Source organism: Marmota flaviventris, chromosome 17 (assembly GCF_047511675.1).
Source record: "Marmota flaviventris isolate mMarFla1 chromosome 17, mMarFla1.hap1, whole genome shotgun sequence".
Classification (NCBI taxonomy): domain Eukaryota; kingdom Metazoa; phylum Chordata; class Mammalia; order Rodentia; family Sciuridae; genus Marmota; species Marmota flaviventris.
In genome coordinates, this window is record NC_092514.1 from 52,923,105 (window position 1) to 52,934,914 (window position 11,810).

Below are 11,810 nucleotides of genomic sequence, written 5' to 3' on the forward strand. Positions count from 1 at the left end.
AAAAACATTTTATTTACGTCTCTTCCTTGACTTGTCAGCTTTAGACCTTTATTAACTGCCTTTTCGAATTGAAGAGTTAGCTCTCAACACCACCACACCCCCCACCCGCCCCTGTTCCAGACCCTTTGCTTCTCACTCTTGCAGCATCACAGCAAAACCTCCATATCTTGCTCAGCCCACCCTCAACAGTATCTCTTTAATCTTCACCTTGGAGGTAAGGGGGTCCCTGTCTCCCTTCTCTCCCTACTTCGTCCCAGCCACTGTGAGTTGTGCTTTTGACACCAAGTCATTAACATTTGCCTTCTAGGATATAACCCTGCACGCATCTCCTGTGATTTGTTCACAAGTTGACAGTGCATCCTCCTTAAAAATAAATTTAAAAACAGCATTTAACCATGTAAATGTTCACTGCAGAGTCAAGCGATGTTAGCATTACGACCGACACGACTCTCACAACTAATCCTCATCATTCTGTGGTTGGTGAAATTGAGATCAAAGAGGTTCAGAGTCTCATAGAAAAACATAGCTTGAAGCCAAGCACACCTGTAATCCCAGAGATGCGAGGGGCTGAGACAGGAGGATCACAAGTTCAAAGCCAGCCTCAGCAATGGCGAGGTGCTGAGTGCTGAGCAACTCAACGAGACCCTGTCTCTAAATAAAATACAAAATAGGGCTGGGGATGTGGCTCAGTGGTCGAGTTCTCCTGAGTTCAACCCCTGGTATCAAAAACAAACAAACAAATAAATAAATAACACACAGCTTGAGATTGGTAGGGATATAAAAACGTTTTGAATCTCACTATGTTGTGCCCCAAAAGCTCACATGTGAGACAATGCAAGAAGGTCCGGAGGAGAAATGATTGGGTTATAGCCTTAACCTAATCAGTAAATTAATCCCTGGTGAGATTAACTGAGTGGTAACTGGAGGCCGGTGGGGTGTGGCTGGAGGCAGTGGTTCATTGGGGGCGTGGCTATGGGGTATCTATTTTGAATATGGAGCATGGAGTCTCTCTCTCTGCTCTCTGATCATCATATGAGCTGCTTCCTTCTACCACACTCTTCTGCCACGATGTCCTGCCTCATCTTGAGCCCCGAGGAGTGGAGCCTGTTGTCTATGGATTGAGACCTCTGAAACTGTGAGCCCCCAAATAAACTTTTCCTGCTCTACAATTGTGCTAGTCGGGACTTTTAGTCTCAGCAGAGAAAAAGCTGATTAAAACATTCCCCAAACCCAGCTTCTAAATCCTCAATTACCTTAGTGGGAGGGAGACTTGAATCAAGGTAGTTGTCATTTGGTTTTTGGTTTTAGGTAGGGGAGAGGGAGAGTCAATGAAAACCAAGATTTTGAGCCAGAGGGGTAACAGTCTCATAAACTAAGAACCGAGTACTGAAGAATAATAAGCCTGTATCTACTAAAGAAATTGGGTCAATAATTAATAACCTTCCAAAATAGAAATCACTAGGCCCTGATGAGTTTACTGGTGAATTCAACAAAACATTTGAGGAAGAAATTATACCAGTTCTCTACAGTGTGCTCCAGAAATAGAGGGAATTATAATTCTAGAAGTAGAGGGAATTATTTCTAACTCACTGTAATAACAAAACCAGACAAAAGCATTACAAGAAAAGAAAATTTACAGACCAATATCTTTCATGAACCTAGATGCAAAATTCTAAACACTGTATTAGCAAATTGAATCCAAAAATGTATAAACAATCTAGTGGGATTTATCCCAAGGATGCAAGACTGGTTCCACATTTGAAATTCTGGTTTTTGTTATCAGTGTTTTGGCACAAATGGCAAATAAAGATGTTCATAAGAAAAGATGTTCAAGATCATGTTTCATTAGGGAAATACAAATTAAAATTATAACGAGATACAACTACACACCTCAAAATTTAAAAACACTGACAACATCAAATGCTGTCAAGGATGTAGAGCAACAGGAATGCTCATTCACTGCTGGTGGGAATATAAAAATGGTACATCCACTTTGGAAAGGTGCTTGCTAGGTTATTACAAAACAAGATGCACTCCCACCATATTATCCAGCCAAGTGAACTGAAAACTTACGTGCACACAAAACCTGCACATGAATATTGAGAGCTGTGGTTTTTGTTGTTTTTATTTTTATGGTACCAGGGATTGAACCTAGGGGCACTTAACCACTGAGCCACAACCCCAGCCATTTTTGTTTAGAGATAAGGTCTTGCTAAGTTGTTTAGGGCCTCACTAAGTTGCTGAGGCTGGCTTTGAACTTATGCTCCTCCTGCCTGAGCCTCCTAATCCTCTGCAATTACCGGTGTGCACCTCCACACCTAGCTGTTTATAGCTGCTTTATTTATAATTGTCAAACCTTGGGTGCTACCAAGATATCCTTCAGTAGGTGAAGGGTAAGCTACAATACATTCAGACAATGGGATATTATTCATTGCTAAAGAAATGAGCTACCAAGTCATGAAAAGACACGGAGTAACCTTAAATGCTTATTACTAAGAGACAGAAGTCAATGTAAAAAGGCTCCGTACTGTATGATTCCAACTATATGACATTCTGGAAAAGGTGAAACTACAGAGGCAATCAAAGGTTGGCAGGGGGAGGGAGAGAGAGAGGTGAAGAAGTGTGGCGGTGTAGTACCCATGCTCTGTAGGGCAGCAAAACCATTCTGGATGATACTACAAGGGGGTACCACTCACTGTGCATTTGTATAATGTACTTCCTGCTTCATTTTGCTGAGTCTAAAACTGCTCTTGAAAAATAAAGTTTGTTAAAAACACAACCACTGGGCTGGGATTGTGGCTCAGTGGTAGAGCACTTACCTTGCATGTGTGAGACATTGGATTCAATCTTAGCACCACATAAAAATAATTAAACAAAATAAAGATATTGTGTCCATCTACAGAGAGAGAGAGAGAGAGAGAGAGAGAGAGAGAGATATTTAAAAAAAAAACACAACCACAGATCACCAAGGGAGGAACTTTTGTTATTGTTTTGCTGTTATAGGGGTGATATAGATAAAGCATGAATTCTTTTGGCATATGGAACATGTTGGGTTTAAGGTGTATGTAACAGGTCACCAGAAAATCAGGTCTAAGGGAGAGGTGGTGCCCAGGTGTTGGGCTTGGGAGCCATCTGGAGTGAGGATAGGGGTTGCTGGGTAGTGGATTAGTGTTACCCAGGAAGGCAGTATGGCCCAGAGGGACTAAAAGGCCAAGAAGGGCATCCAGAAGCTCTGGCTTTGGGGCTGTGGGCAGAGGAGCAGATGGAGAGGTGACTCTGTGTCCTGGTGGCTTGAGAGAGGAGCACTCAGGCCTCCCAGGCCACCCAGGCTGCAGGCTGGGAAGGAGGCTTAGGAGCCATAATGGGATCCCACAAGGAGAGGGCCCAGCTTTGGCAGGGAAGGGGGTGCTGTTGGTTGAGAGGGGACAATGGGGTGAACCTCTTTTCCCCATAATCTGGAGTTTGGCAGTCCAGGCAAGATGACAGAAGTTTGAGAGTGCAGGGCTTAGGAAAGGTGTTTATAGGATGAGGGAAGTGGGATGGTGTTTATAGACTGACGGGAGGGAGTCCTCGGAGGAGCCAGAGCACAGGTGGAAGGAGTAAGAGGCTTTTTCATGGATTACTTGGATTTATTGTAAAAAATGTATTACACTATTAAAAAAAAAAAAAAGGAAAAAAAGAAAGGGTAAGAGAAATTGAGAACACCCATAACTCCATCTCTCGACCTGCTCAATGGTTCGGTTTTACGCTGATGTCCAGTTTTTCCTGGCACAGAAGGGAAGGGGAATCCAAGGAGGTCCGCCTGCGCCCGACCAGGAGGCAGTGGGCAGGCGGGGCGCTGAGGATCGTCCTTCCCCTTCCAGGGCCTGGCTCCGGGTCTGTTCCCCTCTGCGCCTCCTCTCTCCCCTCCGGCCACCCCTTCTCTGGGACCCACCCTGACCCCCGCGCGAGCGCGTGGAGGGGGCGGGGAGGGCCTCGATGCAGCGCAAGTGGGGGAAGCTGGAGTAATTGAATCCAGGGACCTCGAGACAGGCAGAGGCCGATGGCTTTTCCCGGCCTAATTAGGGGGATTTTTTTTTAAACCCAGGAAACAAATCCATATGGTCTGCGATTCTTTTCTCAGGCTCTTTACCCTCCTGAAGTCGTAAATGTCGTGGGCTTTTTAGCACCGGGGGATTGGGAAGGGGGAGGGCCCACAGGCTAAGGTTTCTCCACTGGAGCCGGGTCCAGGATCCCGGGCTTCCAGCGCCAGGGTCGTCTTTACCCCCTACCCCCACCCCAGCCCCTCAGCTCTCCCTGCTAGGCCTGGCAGGGCGCCTCCGTCCCCCACCCACGCAAGCCTCCCCTCTCCCCAAGGCCTCTCCTCAAGCCAAGAACTCTCCCCTCAATCCCGCCCTTCTTTCCCTATCCCCACTTTGCGGCTGGTACATGTCACCTTCCCTTGGTCCCTACCCCCACCGGCAGCCTGCACTGATGCCCAGCCTCTGTCTCTGTCCCCTCCTCCACGCGTGACCTGTTTCCACCATCAGACTGGGAGCTGATCAGAGACAAAAATTCATGTCTTTTCCACCAGTTTGGGGGGCTTAAAGGTTGCTTAGAGCAGCGATTACTTGCTGTAAGGCAGAAGGTTAGACCTGAGGCAGGTAGAAGGGAGTGTGCAGAGCTCTGTCATTTCTATGGGGGTGGCTCAGAGTGGAGGGAGAACCTGGGACCAGGGGCCTGAGCCTGCTCCAGGATGCATAGCTGGTTGGAGGCACCTCCAGGGCCTGGCTCCTGTGCAGCACTGGAGCAACCAAAGGAGATGAAGAGTTGGGCTTTGGGGTAAAACCTTTGAGAGACTTCTCTGGTTAGTGACTAAGTGAATTTGCTCAGAGCTTTTTCTAAGCTAGGAGGTCACTTCTGGAAACCTAGGGATGTGCATGTAGTGAGGAGTGTGTCTTCCCAATTCTGAGTCCTCCAGAGCTAGCTAGCCAAGCCTTAGGAATTGCCTGCAGAGTATCTTGCTCCTGAGACCTCCCCTGCCACCCTGCACACACACGATGGCATTGCGAGAAAGATCCAGAATACAGTGGTCTCTAGGTATCCATAGAGGATTGGTTTTAGGACCCCTGCAAATACCAAAATCCATGGATCTCAAGTCTCTTAGATAAAATAGAGTGGCATTTGCATACAACCTATATACATCTTCCTGAATACTTTAAATCCTCTCTAGGTTACTTATACCTAAAATAATGTAGATGCTAAGTAAATGGTTGTTATACTCTGTCATTTAGGGAATAATGCATGTTTTAGGGAATAATATTTAGGACTTATGCGGTTGTTTTGTTTGTTTATTTTTAATTTTTAATCTGTGGTTTGTTGAATCTGTGGATATGGAACTCATGGACATGGCCGGCCGACTATTTGGAGATCCAACTGCTCAGTGGGTTCCCACCCCTGTTGTACATCCATAATGAGGCCTTGGGAGAGTCACTGTGCTTCTTTGAGCCTCAGCTCCCTCATCTGTACAATGGGGTGACTTACCAATATCATCCGTGAAGCACAACATTTAAAGTGGAAGATTAGGGGCTGGGGATATGGCTCAAGCGGTAGCGCGCTCGCCTGGCATGCGTGCAGCCCGGGTTCGATCCTCAGCACCACATACAAACAAAGATGTTGTGTCTGCCGAAAACTAAAAAATAAATATTAAAAAATTCTCTCTCTCTCTCTCTCTCTCTCTCTCTCTCTCTCTCTCTCTCTCTCTCTCTCTCTTTCTCTCACTCTTTCTTTAAAAAAAAAAATAATAAAGTAGAAGATTAATTAGTAAGAGCCAGTCCCCGGGGTCTCAGGAGTTGGCATGGAGTACAGGTGAGGTGCGGTAGGGACTTCTCTACGAATCTGAAGGGGGTTGGAGCGGAGCGTCAGGGAAGAGCAGACAGGTGTCTGACGCATTAGCCTCCAGCCCTGTCAGCTGCACCAGGCCCAAGCTCACCCCTCCCCTCGCCCCAGCCCCAGGCTTCCTCCAGCTCCCTCCTGGAGGCCCAGGATGTGTCTTTCTCACAAATTGGTGCCTGTGGGTGGCTTCTTCTCCATGTCAGCCAAGAATGGGGGAAGGCGCAAGCTGCTGGCCTGGCTGGAGCCGAGGGACAACCGTGAATGGCTTTTGCCAAACCGTGTCAGGCTGGATTAAGTCACAGGACTGCTCGCCACCCCCCTGGGTTACTAGGCTTTTAGCTTTCTGCTGTCCCGCTTTCTTTATTTGTCTATCAGAGCACAGTGGGGCCTGGATTCTCCTTGAAAGGCAATGCTTAGTTTTCCCGGCTGACAAAGCCCTCCTATAGTGAAGGCTGGGGTGGAAGTGGGACCCAGCTGGCAGAAGGGAGCTGGGCTGAGCTTGTTCTCTGTGGAAGAGGACAATTAGCATTCCCAGGCTTCAGAGCACCTACAGAGCCTGGGGCACTGGGTGGGGGGGTTCTGGGGGTGGGGAGGCCACAGAGATAAGTTAGCATATAACTTAATAAAAGATAGAAAGCTAGCATCCAAAATAGACTAGAATCCTTTCTATGCAAAGCACTAAGGAGGTCCCAGAGGCCAAGTGAAAGTGAGACCCAGGAAGGAGGAGTGGCAGAGCTGAGGTGGCTGAGGAGAGGACTGCCATCTGGGAGGTGTGACAGTAAGGCCCAAGAGGGGAAGTGTGGGAGAGTGCTCAGGGAGCCCCGGACACCCAGACTGGCTGCAGTGAAGGGTCAAGGGAGGGCAAGGGGACCTCTCATGTAGGGACCTCTCATGCCAGGATGGGATGACAATGACTCAAGTATAATTTAAAATGATTATACTAATAAATATAATTTGATGGGGTTGTGCTACATCTAGTCTCACACATACAGTATTAGCTTTAAGCTTCACAGCAAATTGCCAAGGTAGCTCCTCTTTATCCCCAATTTACAGCTTAAGAAATAAGGACTCAGATAGGATTTGTGACCACCTTGCCCAAGACCCCAGATCTAGAAAGTGGCAGGCCCTGGCTTTGAGTCCAGGACTGACTGTGTGGCTCTAAGGTCCACATACCTTCCCCTTGTGTCCTGGGTGGTGGTGGTGGTGGTGGTGGATGGAGCCAAAATGACCAGCAGGGAGATGGGAAGAGTGTTCTGGAAGGTGGGCCTGGAGACCTCTTTTCAGGGGTCTGGGGAGGGTCCCTGTGAGGCTGGCTACCCAATAGGATCTAGCTTTACCAAGGGTGGAGGGTCTTGAAAAGGCAGATTTTAGAATCTCCAAAGAAGGTCTCAGGCACTGGGGGACACTATGGGCAGGCAGAGTGGTAGGTGGCTGAAGGTGCGAGGAAGAGTCTCCCAAAGAGTTGAAAGGTTGGAATCGAGTGGGGTCTACAGTGTGGCCGTGGCAATGCTGTCTTCTGGCTCTCCCCACTAGCCTGGCCTTTGTGGCTCTGTGCCAGGATGTTAGGCTCCTGCAGACTGGGGAGGGGGCTGGGAGCAGAGGGGAGGGGGTGCTGGTAGAGGCATCAAGATTAAGGCGCTAGGCCCTGAACTGGGATCCCCTTTCTTCTTCCCCTCATGGGTTCCAGCTGTCCCTGCCACTCTGTTTTGGAGGGGGCAGGGGACCCTGGAAGGGGAGAGAGCCTTTGGCAAAATTGAAGGAGGGTCAGTTTATCTTCAACCTCCACCGGCTTCCTGAATTCCAGTCCTCGCCCAGGCTCCCCACTGCCCTGGTCAGCTGCTCTCACCCCCATCTTTACCCCACCTAGCACCCCCACCCCGGGCTCCACCACCACCCTCAGCCTGTTGGCAGCAGAGAGCCTGCCATGGGGCAGAGAACAGGCGTTTAAGATGCTGGGAGGCTCCCAGGTTAGCTCTGCCACTTATTCTCAGGTGGCCTTGGGCAAATCTCTGGGTTTCAGTCGTCCCATCTGTAAAGTAGGCCCGAGGATGCCTCTCTGGCAGGACTAGTGAGACAATCAAAGGAAGCTACAGCTGTGAACATGCTTTATAAACTTTAAGATGCTGGACAAACTTCATCTGGTGTCTTTAAGCAGCCTATGCAGGGGCCTCCGTTTACAGGCATCTATGTTAATTCCCGTCCCTGGGTCTTCAGGCCCCTTCCCTTCCCTTCCCTTGAAGCCAGACTCTGGTAACTGCCCTTTTGTTCTCTATAGAGGGTCTTCATTGATAGAGGGCTGCCTGACATTGAGCCATCAGCTGCATTTTGGGCTTGCATGGGACAGCCTCTATGCCAGTCTGCCAAGATGACTTTGCTCCTGTCACTCTTCCAGATAGGTAAGCCAAGCCTCTGCCCCATGGAAGGTACCTGCCCACCATGTTCCTTCCCCTGTCCTTTGGTTAGCCAGGCACTTGGTGGGGTGGGTGCCACAATCTGGCCTGGCTCAGAGCCTTCCCTCCCCTCCCCTCCTCCACCCTTCCCTGAGTCACTCTTCTGGGTTTGCCCAGCTCCAGGGCTTCTGGCAGCCTCCCTGGAGAAGCGTGAGGCAGGCCCTGGCCTGACAGGCATGTGGCACTCTCTGGACACGTGCTCAACCCATGTGTTACCCCAGGCAGGGGGAGCTTGGTGCCCAGAGCTGCTGAGGTGGCTTCTGCATGAACCTGTGATCCTGGCAGCTTTTTCAGTCCTGCACTGGCTTCCGGCCAATCATCCACCCAGAAGAGATGGCATGAACACCTCCCGGGCTGGCAGGGCCTGATGGCTGCTTATTCAACCTCAAGTCAAGTCTCTCTCTTTTTTTCAAATTTGGTGCTTGAGATTGAACCCAGGGCCTCATGCATGCTAGGCAAGTGCTCTATCACTGAGCTACATCCCCAGGCCAAAGAGGTAGGCATTTTGACAGGAGATCTAGACCATGGTTTTCTTGGCAGACCTTTAGGTGATTTTTCTCTGTTTTAAGTGAACTTGGAGCTCATTGCTGCAGCAACAGCTGTGAGATGGACTTGAGGGAGGAGCGGGCAGGGTGTGGTGGCTGGGCAATAAGAGGGGTAGGATCCTGAGGACCAAAGCCACCTGCTTCCACTAGCTGAGACCTTGAGGCTGTGGAATTTCATAGACTGCAGAGCCAAAAAGAGAGGGTGTGGCTCAAGGTGGCCCCACTTTACAACCAGAAGTTCCCCGATTATCAATCCCATTCTCAAGGCTCTCCATAGTGAGGTCCCTCCTCCTCCTCCCAGGGAAAGCCCTACCTCTCTCCTTCTCAACAAAGCTTCCAGAGGGAGACTTATACAGGCATGCCTCCACTGTCTCACCAGTCACTCTGTCCCTGGCTCCAATATCCTCTTCACAGGACAACCAGTGGGCTCATGAAGCTCTCTCCCTCCTGGGCCCCTGTCTTCCTGCACTGAGGATTGCCCTCTACCTCCCTTAGAAACTTCTCCTTTGCTGCAAGATCCAACTACTGCCCAGCACTTTGTGGTCACCTGCCCTGTCTTTTTCCTCTGGTTACCTAAGCAGGCCTATCCTAATGTAACAGTATGGAGGTGACATTTGTTGCTTGTGGGGGGACCCCTTTTGGTAACCTTACCTCCTCTGTCACATGGAAACCTCACCCAGTGGCTGGAAGATGATTCAAAACTGTTCCACTGGAACCCTGGAACTCCCCCTGAGCTCCTGACAAGGCCTCCTGCCCTTGTCCCCTGCACGGCCCCCCAGGCCCCTCCACCCCAAATTGGAATTCCTAGTCTTCCCTGAAAGCCTGCTCCTCCCCAGGGCACCCTGTCTCTCTGAACAGCTCCTCTATCCCCTCCATTGCCAAGGTTGGAACCTTTGCTGCTTCCCATTGGAGCGGGTGCCAAGGCTAGTTCATTGCCTCCTCTTAATGTTTCCTGAATGGCTTCCCTGCCCTCCTCCCCACTGCTGGCTCCTGCGCCTGAAGCACCAACCTCACAGCTGGTTTCCTGCCTCTGCTCCTTCCACGCTCTCTTGTTCAGACAACCTCAACAGCTCCCATTCCTGTCTGAATTTCCCAGCCAGGCTGGCTAAACCTGGCCCCGTTCCCGCCCCATTCTCTCAGGACTCTTTCTGGGGGTCAAAGCTAGCCCCTTCCTTCTCCCTTCTCCTGCCTTTGTTCCAGCTGTTTCCTCTGCCTGCTGTCTTCTCCCGACTCTTGCACTGCACAATCCAAGCCCTGACCAACCCTGAAGGCTCGATTCAAGTGCATCCCCTGCAGGATCCTCCCTGGGTCCCCCCAGCCGTGACTTCCTCCGTCCTTGGAGCCCCTGTGCCCCCTCGGTGCTCTTGCACCACTGTATCCATGAGGTTTCCTGGTGATTCTGATTAGAAATTTGCCTGGTGAGGAGGAAGAAGTCCAAGTGTTCAGCTAGGATGGGGGCTACCCTTGTGGTTTTGGGGAACCCCTTTTGGTAACCTTACCACAGCTTCTCCTTTTTTAAAATACATTTTTAAAAATTTTAGTTATGGGTGGACACAATATCTTTATTATTTTTTTTCTTTTTGGTGGTGCTAGGGATTGAACCCAGGACCTTGTGCATGCTAGGCAAGCACTCTACCAACTGAGCTATACCCCCAGCCTTTTATTTTGTTTATTTATTTTTATGTGGTGCTGAGGATCAAACCCAGTGCCTCACATGTGTGAAGCAAGCATTCTGCCACCGAGCACAACCCCGGCCGTTTCTCCTCCTTGCAGTTCTCAAGCTGTGGGTGTGATGACATCCCAGATTCAGGGATGGAGTGTGTGATTGCCACCTTCACAAATTGGTGATCACCTTCTCTGGTCCCAGGGATGGGCCAATCAGAACCAAGCACACATGGGTATTTTGCTGGGATTATTAGGACCAACCCAGTCTCTTCCCCACAGCCTAGAATTTGAAGCCCAGCAGCCTTCTTGCCTCTAAAAGGGAGGAGCCTCTATGAGGAAAGGGAGGCTAAAGATGGAGAAAACCCCATGGAGTGAGAGAAACTGGGTCCTGGGGATGCTGTTTGACCCAGCCTGCCCTGGACTTTCCACTTCTAATGAGCAGTAGATTCCTTCAATTGCCCTGGGTTGGGTTTCCTCCTGTTGCAACAGGAAGAGTCCTAACTAGCATGCACGGTGAGGGGAGGGAAGCGCCCCAGCTTCTGGGCTCTCCACAAGAGGTTCATGGAGTGGCCTCCCTTGGCTCCAGGACTGAAAAATGGAAGCCAAGCTGCTCTGTGCCCTGGCCTGCACATCCTATGAGGACAATGGCATCCCAAGGTCAGTCGGAACCGAATGAGAACCATCTGGTCTGCTGAGGGTAGGCCTGGGGCCCCAGAATGTGGACGCTGAGCCCCAAGCCAAAGGCTTCTCGGGCCCTTGAATGCTGCGTGACTCAAGAGGACCCTTAAATTCTGAGAGTTACCAGAATGTGATGGGGGGTGGGTGGGAAAATTCCTAGACTTTTCCGAAGGGAGCACTCCCAGTCAAGGGAGGAGACCCAAACCCACTTCTCTCAGGCGCCCCTTGGGGATGTTGCTGGAAACAGTTGGAACAAAGATTTCTGGGAAGGGAGCACCAGGATTGGAAAGTGCCCAGATGTGGTGGGAAGAGGGCAACACCGAGTGTCCTGGGAGAGAGAAAGGGGATGTGAACTGGAATGTTCCTGAACGTTCTTCCAGGAAGGAAACTCTGGGAAAATGTTCCTGGCCTCACCTCTTGGGTGGTCGTGGGGATAGAAGAAGCAGATGCCCCAGCTAGAGCACCGCAGAGAACGGGGATCACTGTGTAAAAGCTGTTGGGCCTGGGGAGACACCCTGTGTGGGGGCTGGTGAGGACCCCTCGGGGGCTGAGCGGGGTACCGCACTGGGGTGCAGTAGGCTGTGTGCTGAGGCTGCTG

General features: G+C 50.3%; 1 non-coding gene across 1 annotated transcript; it reads right to left on the bottom strand.

Annotated features, from left to right (window-relative positions):
• Positions 1-10,450: 10,450 nt before the first annotated feature.
• On the bottom strand, positions 10,451-10,523 carry Trnaa-agc (transfer RNA alanine (anticodon AGC)). The gene has a single exon. It is a non-coding gene; the product is annotated as a tRNA-Ala (tRNA).
• Positions 10,524-11,810: the final 1,287 nt, after the last annotated feature.